General features: G+C 39.4%; 3 long non-coding RNA genes across 3 annotated transcripts in view; all 3 read left to right on the top strand.

Annotated features, from left to right (window-relative positions):
• Window positions 1–295: 295 nt before the first annotated feature.
• Window positions 296–4,971, top strand: LOC135313169 (uncharacterized). The gene is made up of 3 exons (XR_010372791.1): window positions 296–1,466; window positions 3,498–3,569; window positions 3,872–4,971. It is a non-coding gene; the product is annotated as an uncharacterized LOC135313169 (long non-coding RNA).
• A 1-nt stretch (window position 4,972) lies between these two features.
• Window positions 4,973–14,275, top strand: LOC135313170 (uncharacterized). The gene is made up of 3 exons (XR_010372792.1): window positions 4,973–7,681; window positions 9,956–10,013; window positions 11,433–14,275. It is a non-coding gene; the product is annotated as an uncharacterized LOC135313170 (long non-coding RNA).
• A 4,749-nt stretch (window positions 14,276–19,024) lies between these two features.
• The window catches only part of LOC135313290 (uncharacterized), a 163,489-nt gene continuing 156,184 nt past the window's right edge, over window positions 19,025–26,329 (top strand). The window contains exon 1 of the long non-coding RNA XR_010372909.1: window positions 19,025–19,368. This is a non-coding gene — a long non-coding RNA (uncharacterized LOC135313290). The remainder of the gene's footprint in view (window positions 19,369–26,329) is intronic.

Here is a 26,329-nt window from a genome sequence, read left to right as displayed (position 1 = left end):
GGAGGACAGGGAGGGGGGGTGTGTTTGTGTTCAGTGACAGTCCTCAGGCAAGTAAGGGACTCGGAAAATTCAACAGAGCACAGCAGGGACCGGTACTGTGCATGCTCTTTTATGTGCTTCTGGACTCCAGATCTCGGTTATGTTTTCTCATGATTCTGTTCTGCCATTCCAGGATATCTTGAAACAGCTCTGCCAAGACTGGTGAATTGTATTCTTGTTTAGCAGGATGAAGAAACACCTTCTGAAGTGAGATTAGATTACCATTTTTTATATATACCTAACAGCCTGCGTTCTTCGCTAACCAGCTGTGCATGCACACACACAAACGCAAACACAATAGGAGTTTTGCAAATAGTACAGCTGGATACTGTCAAGGGAATATGAAAGCAATCTCTAGCTGCCTTGCACGTTATCAGCCTCCTAGACAATTACATCATTTCTGCAACTGCCCACACACTCACACTGTTACCTGCTTCTAGATAATTAAATAATATTTGATACTGATTAAAGGCTTCTCTGTTTTTATTCTTCCAAAACATGCACAGGCAGACGCAGGGAGAGATGTGCAGGAGTGTAAGATGTGTGTACATAAATGAAAAGCAGAGGATGGCAGCAGTGTTATTAGTTTCTGGATATGAGGAAATGGCTGTTCTCTGTATATTTATTTAAAACTGTATCTAGAATACTGCATAGGAATTATTTTAAAGGTCATTGTGTTGTTTTTAGACACATCAAGGACAGCTAAAATGATCATCATTTGTTCAAATAATATTTAGATGAGGAACTGTTAACAATGTATACTGTTATTAACATACATTATTTCAGCACATGTAAAGCAATGAGACGTGTTGCAAAGAAAACTTTAAAAAATATATTTGACACATTAGACCGAGCCTGTAACTACCGGGATATAGTTTACCATTGCCCTTTTGCCACTTACAAGTGAGTGGGAGAAGGAACCCTGCCTTTCCTTAGGAAGCCATGTAAAATCCATTGTGCATCATCAGAAATCAGACTAACAGCTCAGTTTGCATCTCTAAAAGCAGTGATAACTTATTTCTAATAACAAAATATGCAGTGCTTCTAAGAGGATGTACAGTGAATGCCTTCCACAAAGGTACCTTCATGACATCAGGACAGATAGTGAATAATCATCTCCCTCAGTCCCCAAGAAAAGAAAAAATAAAAAAGAAAATAGAAGGGAAAAATGAAACAAGCTAGCCCATAACCCAACACACTCCTACCTTTCACACATTTTGAGTAATCTTTGCTGGATTTTCACCTATTCCGCAGTGTCCTACTACACTGGGAGAACACAACATTTCATGGTGATTAACATACTTTACTGCTTCTTAGCCTTCAGCTTTTCCCCTTGTGTATTCATGTTTCTGTTCAGACTACATCAGTGCAAGTTCCTTCTGTCCCTAACCGAAGATTTAAGAACCTTCCCTGATGCTAAAGAAAATGTAGGTAGCTATTCAGTCTCTTTTCTCCTTTTTACCTTCTCAGCTGTGACATCCACCCCACCTTGTCTTGAATGCTTGCCTTCATGCTTTCCTTTCTCCAAACTGGATTTTACCTTTCTCACTTCAGTGGCTGCTTTCTGATACAGTTGTATGGTCTCTCCTCCTTTAGTTACTTAAAATTAACTTCTCTATAATTTTTAGTCCTGTAAGCTAATTTTTTTCCAAATCATCTTGCTTGATTGGCTTTCTTTGTCCCCATGCTAGTCGTTCATCTTAGAAAATGTTGTACCATCATCTTTCCTTGCACTTGCTAAAATTCAGCTGCCTTTACCTTTCACCACTTTTTATCATAAATATCCTATATTCCCTAAGGTTGCAGATACCAAATTCACTGGCAACAGTATTCACAGATGTAATACTGTTTCAACTGATAAATATCTCTACTACTGTCATTTTTCTTTGACCGTATTATCTGTGCAGGATATGACTTAAAAGTGTGAATTTTTTTCCTGATGCGATCTATAAAAATGATCTCTCTTTGAAATACTTCGTCAAGACTCAACTCTGCCCTAAGGCCTACAAAATTCTAGCTGTTAATCATGTTGAGGGAAGTGATGGGCTGTAACAGTAATTGCCTTCCTTTTCTTATTTCTTTTTTCTAATTAAACTCTCCATTACCCTCTTCTAGCTTTAAGTGAAAAAAAAAAAGCCCAACAACATATAATTAATAGCTATATCAGTTCTTCCCTTTCTTTATTTACTTCAACATTGTAGCTGTATTTCTTACCTATCAATCTACAGCACCTTTTAAGACTATAAGCCTGCTGGAGACCAAGGTTTGCTTTCTTCTTACTTGCTACAACTAGCACAACCATTCTCTAAACCTGAGGGAAGCTGTTGAATACTGCTATCAAATAAATGCAACATCTTCTCACTAGCTCACTGCTGTCAATTAGGCTAAAACCTATTCTACTTTCACCCTTTTTTCATGTTATGATAGAGGAAGGGAAGGGAAGAGAAAGGAGGGGGAAGAGAAAGGAGGGGGAAGAACCTATCAGTTTTATTTCAGGCTAAAATACATGTCTGGTCATACTTGGGCTGGTTGTATCTGTTGAATCTGAATCATTTGACAGGACAAATTGTTTGGCTGCTCTGCACAAGGGTTTGTAGAGGAATGAACTGAACTGCCGTCTGAGAACAGGATTAATTTCTCTGAGATATTCCAATATATATGTAAATTTCAACATACTCATTTCCACCATGTAAACGGAAACATGTACATAGAAACATGCAGTTTCCAATCTTCTGACAGCAATTTGGGGCTATCCTTGAAACTCTTCAGGCATTTTTGACACTATCCTCCAGACCGATATATATATATCAGATGTAGTTTTGACCTAATACAGGAAGGTATTAATGCACCAATGCAAGAACCAGTAAAACCGAATCATGTTCAGAACATTTCTTCCTTCAGTCATAGGTATAAAGTACGTCACCACCACAACCAGCATGTTCAACCCACCAAAAAAAAAATCACAAAAACCCTCCGACAACAACAGCAAAACCCCACAACCCCCTCTTCAACTTAGAGCCTGTTAAATTCTAAAATGTGATTATACTCTTTAGTTGAGCAGGGGGCCCAGCAGGAGAAACAGTAGCAAAACAACACCCTACACCCACTCCTGGGCTGCTGCTGAACTCATGAATATTGCAGAAACATTTTAGCTTGATGAAAAGGAGAGTGAAAAGATCAAATAAAAGCACTGAGTAGGAAAAATAGTTCTCTGAGCTATTCACAGTGGGAGGAGAAAAATATACTGAAAGTGAAGGGAGGTCCTTTTAGACTGGAGAACATTGAGATTGGAATGACATGATTTTGCTCTGTCATCATTAAAATGCATTGTTTTTTAAAATACCACATTTATACAGCTGTTTTCTGAGCCAGGGATGTAAAAAATGGGGGAAGCTATTCTTTAAATTACCTGTTTCTGAACGTTAAATCAATCCTATTTATTGTTCTTCATGTGGCAGGTATGAGTGGATCTAAGAGTGAAGAGTGCCACCATCAGGCCGACTGGCTAAATGGAAGCAATTTTTGTGAAGGTTAGTAACTCCCTCCTTTCCCAACTTCAAGGTTTACTTCTGAAAATACTCTTCAAAATTCTCTTATCTAATCTTACCTGAGCAATCAGACAAAGTTGATTGATCAGGTTATTTACAGGAGTTAGAGATTCCTCTGAAACCTCACACTCTTTTTGTTATTCTCCCTGTGTCACAGCACGTGCCTTTCTTCTCAGGTTTCACATTTTTCCACTTGGGGTCTGAGTTGTCTTTTGACTCTTTCATATAATGGCAACTAAATCAATCCTGGTCTCTTTTATTTTTTTTTTTCCCTTTTTGTTTAGTCTTTGAACAACAGGTTCTTTGGTTTCATTTATCGATAATCAAGAGAATAGTGATTGTACCTTCATTTAGTCTTGATGGAGAGCAGAGACGAGCATGTTGAGAGCCACCTTAACCTCTGAATTAACAATATATTGCAAGATCTCAACAAACATGGCAGCCTCATTCATCACATTTCATTCACACTGGGACTTCTTGAACTCAGAGGCATAGAAACATGTATTTGTTCTTTCACAGAATAAAATAAATAATCCAGTAAGTGGATTTCATTAAAAAGTTCATTAAAAGTGAAGCTCACTGCAACAAGCTGAGTAACAGACTAAATCTTGCCTTGGGCAACAAGCAGAATTTATTTACTTTTTGTCCCTTTATCTTCCAACCCTCTCATGTCAGACTGTGATGGATGAAGTGAAAAGAGTTTCCACACCAAAATCTGAATTCTCAGCAAATTGTTGACAGCTGGTGTCATTCCAAATTAGAGATAGGCTATTACTAGTGATCAGCTTATTCCATGAATTTAGCCTTTTTGACTGCTTGCAAATTATTTGTGAATTGGTTTTGATTTTTCATGTGCATTTGTTTGTAATTGATTTTTGTTTGAGATACTGTTTGTGTGGGTAAATGTTAATCATGTGGGAAACTGGTTTATCCCTGTATAAGCTTTGTAGTATTTTTTAGATATTCTTCTCGCTATTTTAATTCTAACCAAAAGAGGTTATTTTCTACTTAGCATTTATTCACTAGCATATTTTTTGAGAATTTGTTTTGTGAAAAATTTAAATTATGACAGAGAGATCTGCTATATGAACCATTCAACAAGTGTTTCTGAGTAAGTATACTCAGCTCTGCCTCTGTGAGAACATTCCTGCTAAATGAAACCTTTCTATCAAATGCTTTACGACTGGACAGGACAGAAAGGTCACAGCAAGCACCACAGCAAAAGCACATTTTCTTTGCAAGAACATGTAAAAATAACATTATGCTTCATTTGTGTAATTCTAATTCAGTGATCTCCTTTATCAGTTTCTTTCAGATTTGTCAGCTCGCTAGACACTGACAGTATCAGCAAAAGAGAGAAATTAAAGGATATGTAAAAACAAAATACCACACCTGTTTCTTGTTTATATAATTCCTTCCTGATGTGAAGAGTATTACTCTTTCCTTTTTTTTCTCTTTTTGCAACAGATAGCAATCATTTTAAAAAAGCACCTAAGCAGTAAAAATCTTCAGATTATCATTCTATAATTTGCTTATTATTTGCTCCCTGTCTCATCTTGGCTCTTTTTCTAATGAGCAGGATTCCTTCACCATTGATTTTATATTCTAAATCTCATGCTTCTCCTTTCTGACCAAAAAATATGAGAAGGAAAGAAAGACCAAACCAAGTTGTGTTGCTCTATGCTGTTTTGATGATTATATATACAAAAGGAACCTTGCTGCAGTGCTAGTAGAATGATCTTGATCATCTGGAAAATTTTGGCAGGGAGGAGAGACTTCACTCTGCTTTCTGCAGGTTGCTTGAACCAGTTCTTTTCCTTACCGATTGTAGGACGTTTTGTTCAACAGGGTCTTTAAACGCTTGCATACTATCTTTACTTCATATTTCTCAAAGCACAGAATTCATATTCATCGTTCCTGATCATGTTCGGTAGGAAAAATAGTCCCAGAATAACTCTTTACTCTCCAACCTTTATTTTTCAGTTTTGGGAGATTTTTTTCTCTCTCTCTCTCTTTGCCCTTCAGTTAGATCTAGAATCAAAAAACAGCCATTCTCTATATTTAGTTCACCAGTGGTAAAAGATGTCAGAAATCTCAGGAGACACTTGTCTCGTAGGAAGAGACAGGTCTGTATCAAAAGTGAATTCTTTTTAAAATGGGCTTTAGTTTGTGGAGATCTCATAAGCACATCTCTAATCAAAATGGAGTAATTGCTGCACCAAAGCAGTATTCATACAGAATATACATTTCAGTGCAGCTGAGCTTGAGAGGGAAGATTAAAATGATTTCAGGAAGGGATATGCATGATTCAACACCGAGTAAAGGAATAATCTTTAGAGAACACAGAAAAGTGGCTCTTCTCAGAAGTATAATTTCTGCTGCATGCAAAATGCATTAACATGAGAAAAGAGGGTTGTGATAAGGTTCCATAATACTGAAGCTACATTTGTTTGTTCTGATGCTCGTTGTGTGACATCAGTATTTATTGCCTTACTGATTTGCATTATATGTCAATACACATGCATCATCTCTGGGGCTTCCATGAATCACATTGCTCCTTTCATTTTTCAGGTGCCACAATGTCAGCCGGACTTGCGCTGCCTCCATTCAAGACTGATAAATTCAGCAATGATAGTCACCCTCCTTTTTCAGTATATATGCAGAATGTCTTTGCTAATTAAAAATGATCTAGCGTTGTAAAGGTACTTACAACACTGATGTCGTTTTCATCCCTGTGAAAACTGCACCCCTTACAACACCCCACTGATAGAGAATTACTACTATTATTTTCATTTTACAAATGCAAAATTGCAATAGACAGAAAAAATGACTTCTCCAAGGTTATACAGTAAGTCTATAGCAAAGAGAGGCATTATCTGAGATTTCAAAGCTTCAGGCTAGCACTATAACTATTGGACCAAACACTTGTCTTCTTTTCAAGAACACACAGTATCCTAAATAGAGAGGTGACACAAATCCTTAGAGGAAAGAAAATTAATCCTAAAGCACACATTTCAAATCTGTATATAACATTACGCCTACCGTACAATTTTCCCAGTACATTTCTGAAGCTTTAAGAGTATCAAGTATCAGAGAAGCTTAGATTCAGGTGCTAGTCTTTTTTTTTTTTCTCTCTCCCAAATAAGAAAAAACCCACAGGAAGTCTCCAGCAAATAGAGAATTATCTCAGTTTTCAAAGTTTCAGGCTAGCATTACAGCTATTGGACTAAAAATTAATCTCGTTTTCAAGATCCTTCAGCATCCTGAACAAAGAGGTGATAATAAGCTACTGCAAATTTGAAAGCAAGTAGGACTGTTGTTTGATTACTTCACTGCACAGTAAGTAGAAACAATAAAGCATGACATTTTCATATATTTTTAACAGTGGTTGATCAGAGTTTAAGGTAGGTGATACTCAAGTAGGAGAATCAGAATGAAGAAGGGGAAGACTCTTACATAATGTTTATTTTATTAATTCTCTCTTTTGTTCAACTCTGTTTAAAGAGAAAACAGACTGAGCTTCAGGTTATTCTTACTACATAAAGGTGATAACAGTTATTAAATTACAATCCCATTAACTTAGTATATTAGCCTTTTTTAAAAAAACTTCAGGAGTATTTCAGTTTGTCAAAGTAGACTGGTTCTTAAAAATGTGGTTGAAATCTCTTTCTGTCAATCTAAAATATAGGGAATAAAAAAATTTTTTCCAACAGTTTTATAAATGGAAAGGGAACAAAACAAGCAAGAGGCAGCATGTGCTCTAAAGCAGGCTGGGTACCATTTGCAAAAGTCATGTAACACACCCTGTAACAGACCGGTTCTGTTTCTTCTTCAGTTTAGTGGGAGAACTTGGGCCTTGCTTTTAGTGGTATTATTGAAATAATGAAAGATTGGTAAGCTGGAAACAAGAGGGTAGATAAAATGCACAGTTCTCTTTCAAATTCTAGGATGGCTGTAATATAAGTGGTGGAAAAAGAAGAAATAAAAAAAGAAAAATCATTATGATACAGATGTTTACAGATCAATTCCAGAGACAGTCTAGTTTTGGGCCTCCTTCTTTCTCAGATCTTTGACAGTCACATTTGCACATCAAGGTAAACTGTTTGCTTTACACGTTGACTTCACTACCACATTTTATTGATATTCATGTTTTAGTGAAATTCTTAACATTATGTTAATGTAGATCTATGTAAGAGTCTATCTTTTAGAACAAAGAAGTGAAGGGATATGCGAGTGGGATAGTTTTCTAGGATATTTATACTGGCTGTTTCTGGAAAAAGAATAATACAAAACCACGTTGGTATTAGAAAACAAAAATATTGACTTAAAAAAATGGGCAATTTGGCAGTGGTATTTGACACTGTTGCTAAACTGCCCTACTGACTGCTCTCTGGAGTGGCCTTCCCCACACACTTGCTCAATGAATATATAATTATTTACATCCGAATGAGATTTGCTTTACTGCCTTCTGCTGAAATTATCTATCAGGGAACTTCCCTAAAGAGTATTACATAGGAAGTCAGTCTCTACAGCCAACATAGCCTTGTCTGGCTTTATAATCAGTTAATCAAACTTGATTGAAAAAAATGACAGAGAAGACCTCCAGAACAGCCACTGTACTGCAGAGCACTCTAGGAATATGGGAAAATGATGTTCAAGTCCCTGCTACACACCAGTCAGGTAGATTGCTTCGAAATGGTGTCTCCCACTGTGGTGGGTTGATCCTGGCTGGAAGCCAGGTGCCCACCAAAGCCACTCTATCACTCCCCTCCTCAACTGGACAAGGGAAAGAAAAGCTCATGGGTCAAGATAAGGTCAGGCGGAGATCACTCATCAGTTACTGTCAAGGGCAAAACAGACTCAATTGGGGAAATTAGCTTAATTTATTAACAAACAATGAGAAGTAAAACCAAATCCTAAAACACCTTCTCACCCCTCCCTTCTTCCTGGACTTAACTGTACTCCCAATTTTCTCTACTGCGTTCCCTGAGCAGCGTAGGGGGACAGTCACTGGGGGTTATGGTCTGTTCATCATACGCTGTCACTGCTGCCCTTCCTCCTCAGCAGGAGGACCCCTCACACTCTTCCCCTGCTCCAGCATGGGTCCCCCTGCAGGGTCACAAGTCCTGCCAGCAAACCTGCTCCAGTGTGGGGTCCTCCCTCCACAGGTCCTGCCAGGAGCCTGCTCCAGCATGGGCTTCCCACAGGGTCACAGCCTCTGGCATGGGGCCCTCCACGGGCTGCAGGTGGCTATCTGCTCTACCACAGACCTCCACGGGCTGTAGAAGGACAGCCTCCCTCACCATGGTCTTCACCACTGGCTGCAGGGGAATCTCTGGAGCACCTCCTCTCCCTCCTTCTTCACTGACCTTGGTGTCTGCAGGGTTGCTTCTCTCGCATATTCTCACTCCTCTCTCTGGCTGCAGTTGCACAGGTTTTTTTGTTCCTCCTTCTTTAGTACTTTGTCCCAGAGGCACTGCCACTGTCGCTGATGGGCTCAGCCTTGGTCAGCAGCAGATCCCGTCTTGGAGCTGGCTGGCATTGGCTCTATGGGACATGGGGGAAGCTTCTATAAGCTACTCACAGAAGCCACCCCTACAGTCCCCCCGCCACCAAAACCTTGCCACAGAAACCCAATACACCCACATTACAGGGAAGTATTTTCACCACTGTTATTGCAGTACTCTTTTCTGCCTGCACAGGAAAGCGGTATCTAGGAGGAGACGAATGGTTGACAGCCTTGTGCAGAAGGAGACAGCTCCCTGCCCAGAACTGCTGCCTGTGTTACATAGGCTAACCATGGTCTGATTGCTCAAGTGCCATGGAAAGCATCACGATCCTTTCTTTTTTCTTTTCTGTATTAAAGGATTCTTTCTACAGACCTGTAATTCACATTGGGTACAAGCTAAACTTCCTAACACAGAACTGGATAGCAACCAAAAGTTACATGCTGGAATAGTGAGAAAACTTTGGAGGTCCCTTCTTACAGGACTACCATCAAGAAGAACAAAATACACACCTTTTTTTCCCCCCTCATCCGTTCCGTTCACTTCTAAATGGGTTAAGGAAGCTAAGTGATATCTGTACTGCATCCGTACAAAACATCTTTTCCGAACGCTTTCTTTGTTGCCACAGATAAAAGTTGTGGAGCAGCTCAGAGGTACAATCACCTCAGTAAACAACAGAAATCCATTTAACTTTGTTGTCTCTCTTGTTGTGGTGTGTTGTTAATAAATTAAGAAAAGAACCAAAGGCTATTTTCCAAGTGTGACTTTGTTTTTCAGCTTCAGAAAGCATCCCTAAAGAATTTCAGAAGGGGTGTCAATATTAGAGTGTATGACTAGAACTTTGCTATCACTTTTTTTCAGGTCTGCTGTAAATTAAAAGCAAAGCATGAGGTTCAAGTTGTGACAGCCTATCACGAAGGTATGAACCAGGTTTTTCTGATACTCTAAGTGAGTGTTTCAACCACATCGCAGTTAGTTAATGCCTTGGTCATTGCTCTAGGTGAGATGATTCTTTCAGGTTCAGTTGCTAAGCCTGTTGTAATGCATTGTACGTCTCCAGAGTCTCTTATTGAAAAAGCTATTTTCACTGAGGTAAAATGGGTTTTGCTAATAGTGAACTTTGCAAAACTGCACTCAGCTGGGTTACGCTGTATGTAATTGAAACTATATTCTTCTTTTCAGTTTTCCTCATGGCAGCAGAGACATACCTCATCACTGTAATTAAGTCATTATAAATATACATTGATTATTCTGAAACCTGTGGTCTGATATAAAAATCCCAGCATTACTGTGCTTGAAAACATCGCTTTGACATATTACTTACCATTACAGTATTGTACTCCAGCAAGATTGTAAACTATTCGGTATAATACTCTCAAGGGAATGGGGGAGGGAAGAGATATAAAATCAAAAACTTGGTACTGTATCCTCTAGTATTGATTTTAGTAAAATTGTGTAGTGCTTTCTGTAAAGGGCTAAAATACTCCCCTGCTTTGTTTTGGCTGTGAGAGTCAGACTTTTCATCTATCTAAACCTCTAAGGTTAAACCTACAACACTATTTAAAAAGAGTTTGCAATCCAGCACTTTATAAAAAAGTTCTGTGGATTGACACAAGCTGGGAGATGTAAAACTCAGGGATGTGAATAGCTGGCAACGAAATTAATAGTGTGGGCGGATTTATAATGTATATCATAGAACTGTATATCCAGGATTTCTGTGTTTCATCTGAAGGTTTTGGCAGGCTCTTACTATCTTAACATAAACTGGGTGAGAGAAACTTTTTTCTTTCTTATAACTAGTGAACAAATCAGTTCTACCCCTTTTTATTTCCTTAATCCAGCCTTTCTGATTTTGCAACGTTATTTTCAGTTTTATTGGCAACAAGAGAAATTTACTTTAAAATTCATATCCTGTAAGAAGGCGGCCCAAAGCCTTAGTGCTGGACAACACTGCCAAGACAAAGTTGAAGGATTCTGTTTGTCCTTCCTATGCCTGTTCTATGTATGACCCTCGCTTCAGACCCCTCGACTCATTATGAAGTTGGTGATTTAGCTGTTATATTGTGCTGTATTTATTAGCATCCGACTGCTCCATAACTTCAGTCTCACCTGTCAGTGACTCTCTGTTATCTCTCACAACACAGTCCATTAAAAATACTAAATTTATCACTCACATTCACTTGCTTTAAAAGTGTATCAAGTGGGAAGGAAAACATAGTGTATTAATTACCAAAGAGCCCAGTGTACTGTGCAGTCACCATTACTTATTAGTAGCTGCTTGTCAACAGCGCCTTTGTTTATCTGAACTTTAACAAGCGTTAATTTTGCTATTCTTCAGATTTGTGAAAACTTCTGTTACCTACAAGTACAGTGTAAATGTTCCTCAGGAGGAGGCACTGGATCACCTGCTGGGAAATCGGTGATTTTCAAAGTGGTTAGATCTCTCAGTGCTACTCAATGTCATCCTGTCACCATCCAGAGGAGAAAGCAGGCTGGCTGGTTGCTCGGCTTCAGCTCCGTGAAATAACTGTCAGCAAGGAGGCACAGAGAAATGAATGTTGTACCTTTTAGACCTCCACTCGCCACAACAGAAGCTCAACTTGCTGCTTTTCCTCACTTCTCTGTCCTCTGCTGGAACCAGTCACCCGAGGAATTGCCTGGGGACATGACTTCCTTCTAGAGTCCTGACCATCAGAAGGGTTGGCCATTTGCTAAGCAGAGCCACATGTGTTATGATCACAGGAAGGATGTGGTCCACTGAAGCAGAAATCTTAGGATGTTCAGTCCTATGTAGATTTCAGAGAAGGACAGAGGTGTCGGAAGGGACAGCTGTAGCTTTATCTAGCTCGGTCTTGGAAAACTCCAGGGATAGGAAGCCCACAACTGCTTGGGGCAATGTCGTCTCCACAGCTTTTTTGGGGGCTGTATCACTCTCCTAGTAAAGAAGGTTTTCCTAATATCCAGCCTAAACGTTCCAAGCCAAAACTTGTGGCCATTGTCCTTCATTTTACCATCTGTCACTACTAGGATGTACTGTCTTTATCATCTGCAGTTTCTATGAGTTAAATATTTGGGGCCAGCCCATGCTTCCTGCAAACTTTTCCTCATGTTTGTCAGTAGTTTCACCAGCTTCGGATCAAGCCTACATACAAATTTGACTATATCCATTTTGGTAATCTGAACTCAGCAAATCTGAATAACAACATTAATGGTAATTCATTGAACCATGCCTGGTTATAATGCTGACTTCGGTTTGCAGCAAAGGAGGAGCGCGGTGCTGGATTCTAAAATGAATATGTCAAAGCATACATTTTGCAGATCAGTAGAGGATGACTGATCTTTTTTATGCCTCTAAACATATTTATTTTTTCACTCGTAATATAGAATTCTATGGAGAGGGTTCAAAAACAAAAAAGGTAAATTCATTGCTAACCAGGTAATTCCACAAAAGTAGTATAATTATATGCTTTCAAAGCTGTGCATTATCATGCCTAAATGCCAGGACAAAGACTGCTTAAAATGCTCTTTATAAAGAAATATGGTTATTTTCTGGCTTTAGCTGAGGGATGGGCAAAGACACGCTTAAACACCAAATGATTTGAGTCTAATGTAGCAAACCAGTTAAGTGTGACCTTAATTCTAATGATGAATTTAGTTCATAGCAATATCTAAAGGATACTTAAATTTAGCCCTTTGATCCAGAGCACTACTTTTTTTTTCTTTTTTTTAGTGCTTGATATCTATTTGAAAGTGCTATTCTAGTGTTAACTTTGAATTTCTCACCTTTTCACTCACAGATATCCCTATTTATCATTTATCTAGTATCTGTAGTAATAATATCAGTAATATGATGCTAACTTAAAAGTTGATCAATATTGGACAATCTATTACGTACAACTGCTTTTTGAATTAGGATATAGCATCCTTAACCAGATCACTTACAATTTTGGTACAACTCTACAGAACTGAAGATGGTGACATCTTTGTAGCTGACAATAAAAAGAGGAGGAACAAGAGTCAGCAGAGAACTAAACAGCTAGCCTAAAAGAACTGGGACTGATGAGATTTTATGAACGATACTGACAATATTCTTATATTAGTATGAATATTAGGAGAAATAAATTTAATACAGTTGAATTGCATCCATTCAACTGAACACTGCCTCTTATCTCCAGACTTTCTGGAACTCTGGATCCTCATTCAGACAAACATGACTATTGCTTTCATCCTTCAAAGGTAAATTAATTGAATAGCATATAAATAACTTGGAGCTGTTACGGGAAGAAATAATAAACTTGTTTCTTGAGCATGGATAGGAAAACTTTTACTTCACTTTTTATAGAATTGTAGTAAAAAATTTGTAAAAAATATTTTATCTAAATAAATCGCTACTACCATCCCTTTATATGACCAAGGTAGCTGTTGGCTCCTGAGCTCTTGCAAACCATCCCAGTGGTGATTTATATTTCAAGTCTGCTAGAGGCACATAGATTCTGAAACTTATTGAAATCCTTTAGGTTAAAGGGTGCTATATAAATCTCGTATGCTTTAAAATATTTTTCCCTGTCAATGAATGCACACATATTTTCAGACATCAAGCAGAGATTGCACTGGGAATTTTGCAATACTGATGGGATATTGTCACTAGCATCACAGCAGTTATTGAATAATATGCATATTAAGGAAGACAACTGAGACCAGAGGTGACCTCAAAGTGAAATTCCAATCAGTTCATTGCAGCTCTTTCTGGGAACAGGAGAGATTTCATTATTTTGATCTGTACTGTCATTTGCAATACAAGCATACCCTTTAGTGAACCTTTCTAAAGCTGTTTATACTTACAGATTAAGATTCACAGTCTACTTTCCTTTGCAGGCCATTTAGGGAGTATCTGCTGCATGTGCAAGTCTTTATACTTTTTATTGAACTATATGCTTTTCCATTTCTTTTTTCTTTGGCTAAACTAATCGTGTGTTGATAGGAGCTCCTACTGCAGTAGAACAAACAGCCATGCTCTTTGTAGAGTTCAGCCATAGAAGGATGAAGAGGAAAGGAATGATTAAAAATGTTTTCCTAAGTATTTTCTAGTAATCTCTATGCTCTATGGAAAGAGCATCTTGAAAACCAAAGAAACATCCATATATTCATTCCTGTCTTTACGTTTGTGAAGTAAATGGTAAACTTAACTCTATTTTCTTTCTCTTCTTTCCCCCATGAAAATAAAATGCATTATCTGTTCACCTTAAAACAAGATGTTTCTATTCTCTTAGAAAGATGCCTAAGGAAATCTTCAGTTCCTAATCTAATTTTTCCCTTTTTTCCACGGCAGATAGGCACCTTCAAAAGTTATGAGAAAGTGCTTTAAACTCATACTTGCAAAAGAGACATATTCAACCACTGTGGGGAAGTGTGCAGATAGCTGCAAGATTCTGCTTCCTGGAAACCCTGCAATATTGCTGCCAGACCTTGCAATATGATATTTTTTAGCAGAAATAAATTAGTTGAGCTGATCTGAAGATCTCAGTTTTCCATGGGTTCTTGGAGTGCAACTCCCTTCTGTTAACTCATCACTGAATGGAGATGCTTTTTATATAGTATTTTAATGCTGAAACTGTCTCCAAATACAGGAGCTGGATTCACATCATTCCTCTGCCTCACACCTTTTAATCCTGTTTATCCCATCTGTCCAGAGAATCCTAATTATGCTGAGCTATAGCACAGAGGAAAGCATACTGCCTTTTTGCTGAAGTTATTCTATTTACTTAAAAGAAGTCAAGACTTGTCAGGCAAAGATTATCAGCATTAGCTTGGTTGGGTAACCAGTATGAGTTGTCCTGATACCTAGTCCTTGTCTGACTGATACCTTATCTATTCACATAACATCTACTTCTTGTAAAAACACATGAAGTTTATAAACTAAGGTCTCTCTCAAGTGAAAACTTTATTATGAGGCAGGAGATACATCTGACAGTGGCACTGTCTAATTTGTGTGGATTACACAGGTCACATTCAGGCATTCTGGAATTCAGGATTACACCACCAGGTTATCCTCTCCCTGAAGTGTTACTTTTCTTACATTATCTTTCCAGGTATCATTGGTTCATTATTTCCCTGTTAGGGTGTGATTTTTTATGAAGACAAAAAGAATTTTAAAAATCCTGTTGTAATGCCCTAAGAGGAACGGCGCAGGACTTATCATACTCCCTTAAAGTTCTTGGGAAACAGCCTAGCCTTGTTGTTTTCGTCACTGGAGCTGCCATTATTCTAGCTCACAGGACTAGGTCTGTAGAGAGTCCGTTGTGGTTATGAATTGAGAGTAAAAATCTATAGTCATACACTGACAGTGCATATTGTTGGGCAGGAATAGATAAAACCAACTGGTTTATATATAAACCTCTAAATTTTTTTCATACAAAATAAGCTTTCACAGCTTTAACCACACAACTTCTCTTTAATTTCATTTAAAGTTTTACACTTCATTTGATAGTCACTGAAATGCATTGTCTCAAAGTGGTACTAAATTTTGAGCTGTCATCACCAACAGGGCAGTCTTAATTTTGTCTATCAGTAGTATGAGAAGAGAGAAAAACATTTTAAAAAAACAGAGAAATAATACTTTGCAGAGTTAAGGCTTCAAGAAGACAAAGGCAATTAGTTTACTCTCACTGCTCAATCAACAATTCACAACCTGGAGAAGTGACAAGTCAATCATTGAATAGTGTGTCAACACATGTACCTCATCTTTGACGCTGGCATTATCCTGCTGTTTTTACATTCTCAGAAGTGGACCTGCTACTGAAACTTATCATTATATGGCAATTAGGATGATTTAATAACAGTAGCTTGATTCCAAGGTTTTCCATGTAATTGGTTATCTTTTCTGTAAATCTTTATGCAATGCCAAATTGGCAGTCCTCAGTTTTCACTTGTAGTATGTTTTTTTTGAGTGACTTCATTTTTTCCTGAAAATAATGTGCTTTTGACACTTATATCTTAGGCTTTGGAATTAGAAGGCTCTCTAAACATAACACAGAGACAGATTCCTTCCCACATATTGATGAGATAAATTATGGATTATTTAGAGACTTTTCTTTGTTTGTTTTCTAACTTTTATACAGAGTCTAACAAAATTAAAGAGAATTGACTTCCCCTGTCTCTCTCTGAAGTCTATGGGAGTGTTTATGCTGCCTCCAGTGGACCAAGGTCCTCTCCCCTAAAATTTACCTTAGAATAGACTGAGAGGCCACTTTAAGAGCTCAGCTGAAAGCTTCCCTACTGAGGCTAATTGTGGCACCTTTGTGATGTCCCCAGAAGCACTGTCAGCGAAAAAATATTTTGATCATTGAAGGAATTGGGCCTTCAGGCAGCCACTGACAGCAGTGACACTGTAGTCACTGGTATAGATGAATGCAGGGAATTCTGGCAAGCGCTTCAACTTTAAAGCAAATGCCTGTAAAAATCTCACCGAGTATGCTATTTCGGTAGAATGCAGACCAAACAGAGTATTTTTCATTTTCTTAAAGCAGGTGGGCTCTCTGCACAGACAGCACTGACATTCGGAAACTCCCAGATTTAATCTCAGTTTACACTCAAATTCCCCCTGTGATCATCACAGGCTACTCACATTGCTACTGTATTTAAATTCCCTTTTCCTAAAAAGGGCATGTCAGAAGGTTATTTAATGAAGGGAATTTTACATCTGAATCAATTGCCTCTGGAGCAATATACTGAAGGGAAGACATTGAGAGATTATCATGTTGCACAGCAACAGTGCATGTTTTAATCTCATCAGTGGTCCAGGCAGTGCCTGGTGGCCCCTGGCTCCTCTTATTTCCAAAGACATCATCCAACACCTCCCTGTTCCCTGTGAACTGCACTTTCTCTCTAACACTGGGACCATCCAGTCAGTCCATGCAGTGGAAGGGAGGGAGGGCAGAGGCAGCACGCGTGCAGAATGCAAGTGACTTTGGCCAGTACGTGCTTTTCTCCCTGACAGTATTGCCTCTGCTGTGACGGATTAGCTTCCTCAGACAGTCCTATCAGCACTGGAAGGTTCTTAGGCCTGAAAAGCTACCAAAACAGAGTGTTTAGCCTTGTCTGGACTCAGACTATTGTTTTGCAATGAAAGTTATAAATTGAACTTCAGCAAACAGTGTCAGTGAATAAATGGTGCAGCTGATGCTATAGCCTTTGAGTAGAAGAGGCCTTATAGTTTCTATCTCAAGAACATCAGCTAACACATAACACGAAGCTGACATCTTGCACCCTTATTCCTATTTTGCCCAGTCTTCATCTGCTGACTGCTGTTCCCATTCGTGTTGGCCTATGCCTAGGAAAGCATTTTCATTACTAAATAGAGGAGGCAAGGGATTTCAGATGCCTTCTTCAGAGCATAACAAGATTATAAGAGGAGTCATGAGACTGTTACCTCTGTTCATTGTTTGCATTAATTTAGACTTAGTAATGATGAAAATCCCTTTTCCCTGTTCAGTTACTGGATTCTTAAAGCTGTCAGCTTGTCCTGGTTGGAAACAGAATTTCAGTAAAACCCTCCTCGAAAGACTGCAAGAAATGTTCCTAAGCCAACTTATTGTCATTTAGAAAGAAGATTGAGTTTAAAACACCGTGAGTTGGCCACCACTTCATTTAATTAACATTGATTCTGAAAGCACAATATAAATTTTAGTGCTTTTTTTAATCACTCTTTCTTTATATTCCAGTTGCACTGATTCTAAAGCTTATATGATAATCATCATGCTCAAAGTAAAAGGATTTTTCCCATGCTTTCCATGCCTTAAATTGTTTTTAGATTTCCCAAGGGGCACACATTGTGTAAGATTATGATGATGAAGATTTTAAGGCAATTACATTTCTTTAGTTGGAAGCTGAAGTTAATGTTTCTGAAGGTTGCATTCCCAAGAGCCCTGGTGAAAACACAAGCCATGATGCCCCTCCTTTACATCTAAGTCAACCAACTGTCAAAAACAAGGCAGAAAGGCTAGCCTAGCTTTGTGAACCACAAGTCAATTTTTCACTTAATATATCTGCTTTTGGTTGACTAGAAGATGTCTATAACAGAACATTAACAAACACTGTAATTTGCTGGGGTCAGCCAGGTCTGTAGCTTTGTGACTCTGAGCCCTCTTAAATAATGCTATCAGCTTTCAAAACCTTATTAGGTTTAACCCATTTCGGCGCCACTGGCTTCTCGGAATCACCAATATACCTCTAATCAGAAAACCGCAGAGAAGCCAATCGGCTGCTATCAGAAACCTCAGTACAATTTTGTGTATTAATATTTCAGAAAGCATGTAGGAACACATGCTCCCTGCTGAGCATTACAACCAGGCAAGCTTCAGTAACAGCAGAGACTGATCGCCAGTAAACCTGGCCGGAGAAACTTACTGCTGTCTTTCGTCTGGCTGTGGATTTGATAAGCAAAGAAGGGAAAATGAAATGGGTTATTTGGCTTGCGATTAATACATTCCCATAACTGTCAGGTGAGAGGACACACAGAAGTTACATTGCTTACAGTAACAGAAAATACCTAAAACAGCTTCTTAAGGGCTAAAATTTTTGCACCATTACCGTACAGCTGATGTTACAGACCTTTTTTTTTTCCATCTCTGGTGAAAAGACACGCAGCATTGCTTAAGTGCTCCTCAGGCAGAAGCAGCTGTGCATCCTCGGTGTGGCTCGGGCTTTACTGTACTTAATATGCAAGCCACTGGAAAGGAAAAAAAGGAAAATGTTTTCCAGTGGAGAGAAACGAGACATCTCGCTTTCCTTCCGTTTGAAAGTTCGTATTCAAACACAAGGGAAACATAGTTGACACCTGTTGGCTTTTTTCGGTGTGGCACCAGCCAGACGAGCCCAGCTTTTGCTCGGGGTGGATCAGGGCCAGGGGGCCTTGGCGCAGGGGCCCACCCTTTAACCTTGTCACGGGCGGCAGCGGCGAACCTGAGGTGGCCGCTGTAGCAACGGCACTTTCCTCCCTCAGGTGGTAAAAGGGCTTCGTGCCGTTCAGCCTTCCTCAGCCGGGCTGCGGCGAGGCGAGACGCGCCGGTTCCCGGCCCGACCGCCCCTTGCCTTCCCTTCCTCCTGCCCGGTGAGCCGAGCCGCCGGCGGCGGGGAGGCCGGCGCCGCCTTGGTGCCCGGGTGCCGTCGGCGCCGGTCGGGGCCGGCGAGGGGCGAAGCCAGTTACCGCTGGGCGCTTCCCCGCGCTTCAGAGCACATCGGAGGAGACGGAGAGGTCGCCATGTCCGGCCGTGCAGGTAGAACCTCATCCCGACGCCGCGGTCCTCCCTTCTTTGTGCCACCGGGTGTGCGGGAAGAAGGCGGTGGGGGTGTTAAATCACTTTTTTTTTCCCTCACTTTGGACCCGTTTTATGTGGCTAGAGGCACCTTCTACTCGGGCGGTGCGAGCAGAGCCGCCGCGGGGCCGGTGCCTTGTGGCGGGCGGGAAGGGCGGGCTGGCCCCGCTCCTCTGCCCGCGTTGGAAGGGAGCAGTGCCAGTGTTAAACGGAGTACTTCTGAACTCTCAGCTCTGTCAGTTTCAAGTAAAAGGAGAGCTACTGCGAATGTTGACTGTCGTGGGACAGCTTAAGTCTTACCTATATTTAAAAAAAAAAAAAACAAAACCCAAACAAAATACTTTAAAACGTAAGTGTTTCACTAACATGGGATATTCGGTGAGGTATTTTTCCTGTGGAGCAGGTGACTGGAAGGAAGTATCGGTTTCTGTGTGGCCCAGGTTTAACTTGCTTAAAAATCGTCTCTCTGTAAGCTTCCAAAATAAGTAAATTTACAAACTACAAAAATATTGTTTCATTCGAAAAAAAATACACGTACATAATTTGGATGGCCTATCTAATGCCTGAGTGTTCAGGAGTCTCTTGTCTCATCCACTTTTTTTGCGCTAGACAGTAGAAGTTAATAATTTGGGTTGCTGTTATGAAATCAGCTTAAGGGGCCCTTCAGGACTGTCTCTTCTCTTCAGGCTTTGATTTGTTTGTTTGTTTGTTGTTTTTTTTTTTTTAAACTTCCTTCAGGCTAGAACACAGCAGGTGCTTTTGTTCTTTAGGCCTTTTGTAAACAAACTATGAAATGAAATTAACTGGATTTTAGACAGAAGCATACCCGTTGGACTTAATAGGTTATGGAGACATACAGATCAAAACAAATTAGTAAAGCTAATATTTACATTATAATCTAAAACCTTAGTATTGCTCTCTACAACTCCCTGAAAGGAGATTGTAGCCAGGTGGGTGTTGGACTCTTCTCCCAGGTCACAAGTGATAGAACGATAGGAAACAGCTTCAAGCTGCATCAGGGGAGGTTTAGATTGGATATTAGGAAAAATTTATTTGCTGAAAGAGTGATCAGACATTGGAACAGGTTGCCCAGAGACGTGGTGGAGTCACCATCCCTAGAAGTACTTAAAAGAGCTGTAGACAAGACACTGCAGGGCATGGTTTAGGAGACATGGTAGTGTTGGGTTGGGGGTCGGACTTGATGATTCTAGGGGTCTTTTCCAACCTTAATGATTCTATGATTCTATACCAAGAGTTGTCCTGACTCCAGGGAATCCATATTTGAGATGTTGCCAAAAGTTGATAAAGCTTATGAAACCAACCAAGGTTTTTTTGGTACTTTTTTTTGTTTGTTTGTTTTCTTTCCCCTATATTGATGCTAATGACATTAATGATATTTTAAAGGGGTTGTCCTGGGCAGATCAAAAGTGAGTGCAGAATTTTAAGAGCAAAACTTAATGGTGCTTGGTACTTTATAATCCTAAACTGTCTGCTGGTGCAGGTAATGCTCTACCATATCAAAACCTAGACTTTTTTTTTAAGTACTCTTCTGGATCTGTAAGTTTTTCAAACACACTCTTCTCACCAGCAACTTCCTTGCTTTCATATCCTGTTTTACCACTGTCTTTGTGCCAAGATAGTGTGGTGTGCTCACTCTCTGACTTCAATCTTTTCTGCTTTGTATGGCATATTAATAATATTAACAAGAGAGACAGATTTACCCTGATCTAGTAAGATAGCTGGGAAGCTGAACTGTTCACACAGGGTGTGAGAGATCTCTAGTTCTTGGTCATACCTCTTAGCAGAGTTCCCTAGTGTGTTGTAAATTATTACATAAAATGTAGTATTTGAACTTCTCTGCTTTTAAAAACAAGTGACCAAAACTGTTGAATGATCTCAACAAGCAACTACACACCTACACTAAGCAAGATGATCCATTTTGATCAATTGATAATCTGGGGATTTTTAGAACCCTGTTTACCTTCTGCCTGGTGTTTTTATCCGGAAAGAGCTTTCATTTCACTTTTTAGAGGTAAACACTGTCTTTGACCTTACCCAGGCATTTAATAGCTCATGCACGTTCTGTACGCTCTCAAAGGGTACTGACTCCAAGTTTGTGTCAACCAGTTCTTTGCATATCATAGAATGACATCTGAGATCAGATTACTTGAAAACAGACTCTTGGTGCCTAATTTCCTTTGTACTTTTCATGGTGGTTGACAGTTTTAATGACCTTGGAATACTGCTAATGCCAAAGAAGGTTGTTAAGACATGGAGGAAAAATACGGACATTAGACAGCAGGAACCAATGTGGAGGCAGCATAAGGAGACCATGAACCTTACAGGCCAGAATATATTGAGAATAAGTTAAACCATATGTCCTTCTATCACGTGTGCATGTAGGTGAAATGATTGCTATTGACTCTGAGCAAAACTGAGTTTGTCCATCTCTGCCCAAAGACCAAATGATACAAAGAGCAGATTGTTGCACATACAGCATACTGAGACCAAGTTTTGTTCTGTACTCTCTGTGATTCAATTTTTATATTATAATTCATGTTCATCTGAGAAAAGGAAGTTACAAGAATTAAACTTTTTTGTAAAGAATTTTGAAGATTTAATATTTATTATATATTTATTGATCCATTCAGCACTTAGTTTGATAGTAGCTAAAGGAGGAAGCTTTTAGGCACTAGTTTATAATGTCAAAATGCAAAACGTTTGGTAAAGAGCGGTAGCACCTGGAAGAAAAAAAACAATGACCATGTCTATCTGTAGATAACTAGATGTTCTTACCATTTTGTCAGTAATAAGAAAAAAGCTATGTATAAACATATATAAAGGAGCTTATCCAAAAGATCTCCTGTCTTCAGGGTAACAGCTTGTCTCTGGTGGTGCATTTTTTTATGGGGGAGACAAAAATACTCGACAAAACATTTGTTAGAAATATTTGCTGAACAATAAAGCCAAGTAACTTTCTGGAAATACAATAAGAACAAAGGGAAATTACTTTAATATTTAGGAATTTAGATTTTTTTTTCCTTGCTAATAGCACATTCAAAATGTAAAATTGGATCTACTAGTGCTATCCTTCTGATGAGTTGGTAAAGTAAGATTCTGTAAAGGGAAAGAGAAAGTTAATCTTTAATTCCACAATTATTCCACAGCATTATGAAAATAGCCATCTTAATGCCAATCTGACAAGAGAAAGAGATAAAGCTGTCTTATGGTATTGTGATTACTTTTTTTTTCCTCCAGAATCATGTTGGGGCAGGGGTTGTGTACTATAGCTTCTCACTGAATAAAGCTGAACCACCTTCTAATCTCTTATGCATAGATTCTTATGACAAGATTATGGAAATCCCCAGCTCATCCAGTTGTCCAAGGCTGGATCATAGAAATTCTGAAGCGCATGAGGAACATTACTAGCCATGATTGTAATCATGGAACTCATTTCTTGTGTGAGTAATCCTAATACACGGAAGTAAACCATTTTTTAATTTTTTTTTTTTATCTACCTAAGCACCCTGATCCCATTTTCTGTAGTGGGACTGTTGGCATGAATATGGATTAAAAGATCAGAGAAATGATGAAATGTATGAACTCTCTCATACCTGTTTTCTGGACAAGGGTCTACAGATCACATTAATATATTGGGAGAAATACATGTCTTTTTGTAATCTGATCATTGTAACTAAAATTTTTCTTATGGTGCAGACTGTTGGGGGGACCTTCTAGTAAAGGTTTTCCACACCTTGTTTTGTGCAACCTAACAGGCTTTGAAGTGGTAAATACAAGTGTAGTTAATGAGAAAAAGATTTAAATGTAAGATCAGTACACATGTACACACTTGTTTACAGAAGTGTTGAGGAAATATGCTCTTCAGACTGGGGGGAGAGGCGGGGCTACAGATGTCACTGGTACTTATCTTATAGTAATTTCATATTTTCATACTCAAAAATTATCCTGATTTGAAAGCAAGCTGGAAATTAAACCACTTCTTAAAATAGTCTTGAGACAGAAATCTTCATGCCATGTAATAAAATATATTTTTCTCAATTAAGGAAAACGTTTGCATTGCTTTTTTCCTACCCAAAGAAGTTGGGCTGGGAGAAACATACTTTTTTTGTGCTTTCATGAGGATTCAGGCAAAATCTTGTTTTGCTGAATTAAAAACATAGGCAAGGTTTCCTTTTGTTACAACAAGAGGTAAAAGCCTTCTTCCAGATCCTGTTGGATCCTGAGAGGTCAGCGGATCTAGATTATGTGATCTGTGTGGGGGCCTTATGTCATTGCTTTGTCCATGACCTCCTCCAGGGACCCTAGTTCACTACTAACAGGGTTCTCGTGATGTGCTGCTTGGCTCCATCTTCCCAGAACCAGAGGCAGTGATATCGTCTCTTCCATCAATGTTTCTAAGCCACGGTTTTTAATGCACATTTCAATTAATTGCATTTTTTTGTTGCTTTCCACTTCCAGCAGTTTTATTTTGACTCCATTTGCTTCCCCAAATATCCTGGGAACTGTACTGTTAAAGAATAACAGAGGTTTCTTTCCCTACAGATTAGACACCCCCAATGCCTCGCTACCTTGCTTCCAGCAATGCAAAACTGACGAAAATCAATGAAGGTCTTGCACAGTTTTACATAACATTGTTTGTCTGTCACCTTTCTGGAAGCCATATCTTACCTTTACAACTTCTGACCTTGCTATATATTATTATGAGTGATCTTCCAGTATTTTACTGGATGAATGCAGAGAAACTGGTGTCAGTAAACTAATGTTTTGCTGTGGCTTTGTGTAATGCAGTTATTACTTAAAACATAAAAGCTCATGTGGTGGTTGTGTACTTCCTTCTGAGTTATTAGCATCTCATGCACTTTTTACAAGCTGAGTTGTAGTTCATGGAGAAAAAAAATTGATACACTGAAAAGCACTCCACGTGTGCGGGCAGTATGGGTGCCCACATACAATGCTAATGAAATACTTGCTTTTGCATTGTGCATCACTTGTCCAGTCTTTCTGCCAATTGTCAGCGTAAGTAAGCACTTCTTGCAAAACTGCTTTAATTTCATAATGTTGTGGTTTAACCCAGCAGGCAGCTGAACACCACACAGCCATTCGCTCACTTCCCCACAGTGGGATGGGGGAGAGAATCAGGTAAAAAGGTAAAACTCGTGGGTTAAGGTAAAGATGTAAAATTGATAAAGGAATATACAAAGCAAGCGGTGCACAATGCAGTTGCTCACCACCCACTGACCGGTGCCCAGCCGGTTCCAGAGCAGCAGACCCCCAACCAGCTTTTTTGCCAGCTTTATATGCTGAGCATGGTGTCATGTGGTGTGGGACATCCCTTGGGTCAGTTGGGGTCAGCTGTCCTGGCTGTGTCCCCTCCCAGCTTCTTGTGCACCCCCAGCCTGCTCGCTGGTGGGGTGGGGTGAGAGGCAGAAAAGGCCATGGCTCTCTGTAAGCCCTGCTCAGCAGTAACTAAAAACATCCCTGTGTTATCAACATTATTCTCATCCTAAATCCAAAACACAGAACTATACCAGCTACTAGAAAGAAAATTAACTCTATCCCAGCTGAAACCAGGACACATCAATGTGACTGCAAGCTTTTGGGTCTCTAACTGACGTTCCTCCACCTTGTTCACACATCTCTAATCACAACACTGTAAAGTTAGCCCTTGTTTACAGAAGTGTCTTGCCAGCTGTTGTTCAGAAATCCTTCCTGATAACCTGTATAGTGAAGTAAACATCCTGGTAGAGGTGCATTTGTTAAGAAGCTTCAAAGCACTTGATTGTTGTTAACTATACTTGGAAATTACTCATTTGGATGTCAAAATTATGTTAATGTCTAGCTATTGGGACAGAAGTTGGGAGATTAAAGGATTAGTTAGCTGTAAACCTGCCTTTGTAGATTTATTAGAATTAAGAGATGAAAAATAGGTAGTAGGCTAGAGTTTTTGATTCTCACAAACTTCAATAGCTAATGATCTGACAGTGCATTGCTGGAGTGTTACTATTGGTGTCAATAGGTGCATCAACAGTCTCTGTATATTTGGGAGGATGGAAACATTTATGCATACATATAAATTAGTGTGGCATTAATGGTAGGAGTCTGAGGAGTGGCTATGGAGAGACCCTACCATTGAGTCACGAGGTTCAGACAGGACCCCCTTGCTTTCTAAACTCCTCTGAGAGGAGTCTAGGTGCGGCTAAGTCCAGTTTTAGTCTCAGACTTGGTCAAGGGTTTATTTTCTAGAGGGTTGTAGAACTAACCACTCATCAGAGTATTTGTTGTTAATAACTAATTTGGCAGATGCCCAGGCTGGTCACATTCAATGTGAATGATCATGGCTAGGTTAATGAATAGTGCAATTTATTAAAGCAACAGATATGCAGGTTCTTTGGATTACCGGTGATAAGATTGATGGTTACAAGGCACACACAAATACTAAGAAAATGAGTAACGCTGCCAGGCTACAAGTGTGTTAAGCAAATATGAAGCAACTCTAATGCATTGGAGATTTAAAGGGAAGCTATAGAGAGTTTTCCGAATTTTCCCGGGGAGAGACATGGTATAACCAAATGTTTAAATCTTACCCAAAGGCGTCCCAGTGGGGGGGGGTGGGGGGGTGGAGAGAGGCTCAGCCTGTTGACTGGTCCCAGAAGTCAGAGTGGTATGCGATAGTATCTTCCCTAACACCCTCTTTCTCTTCACACATTTTATACTATTTTTTTATCATTCAGGTGGAGCTTGAGTGATTAGTGCAAAATTTCCTTGCTTTACTTTTAAAAGTGTAGACTAGAAGAAATTCAAAGCACATGCCCAGTGAAGGGTGGTCGCACTTTAGAGGCGGGTAGCTTGTGGGATGGAGGTGTGTTTTGGTATTATAATGAGCAAAGTTCACCAAAAGGAC

Source organism: Phalacrocorax carbo, chromosome 4 (genome assembly GCF_963921805.1).
Source record: "Phalacrocorax carbo chromosome 4, bPhaCar2.1, whole genome shotgun sequence".
NCBI lineage: Eukaryota > Metazoa > Chordata > Aves > Suliformes > Phalacrocoracidae > Phalacrocorax > Phalacrocorax carbo.
Note: the sequence above shows the minus strand (reverse complement) of the source record. Positions and strands in the feature narration are given on the sequence as shown.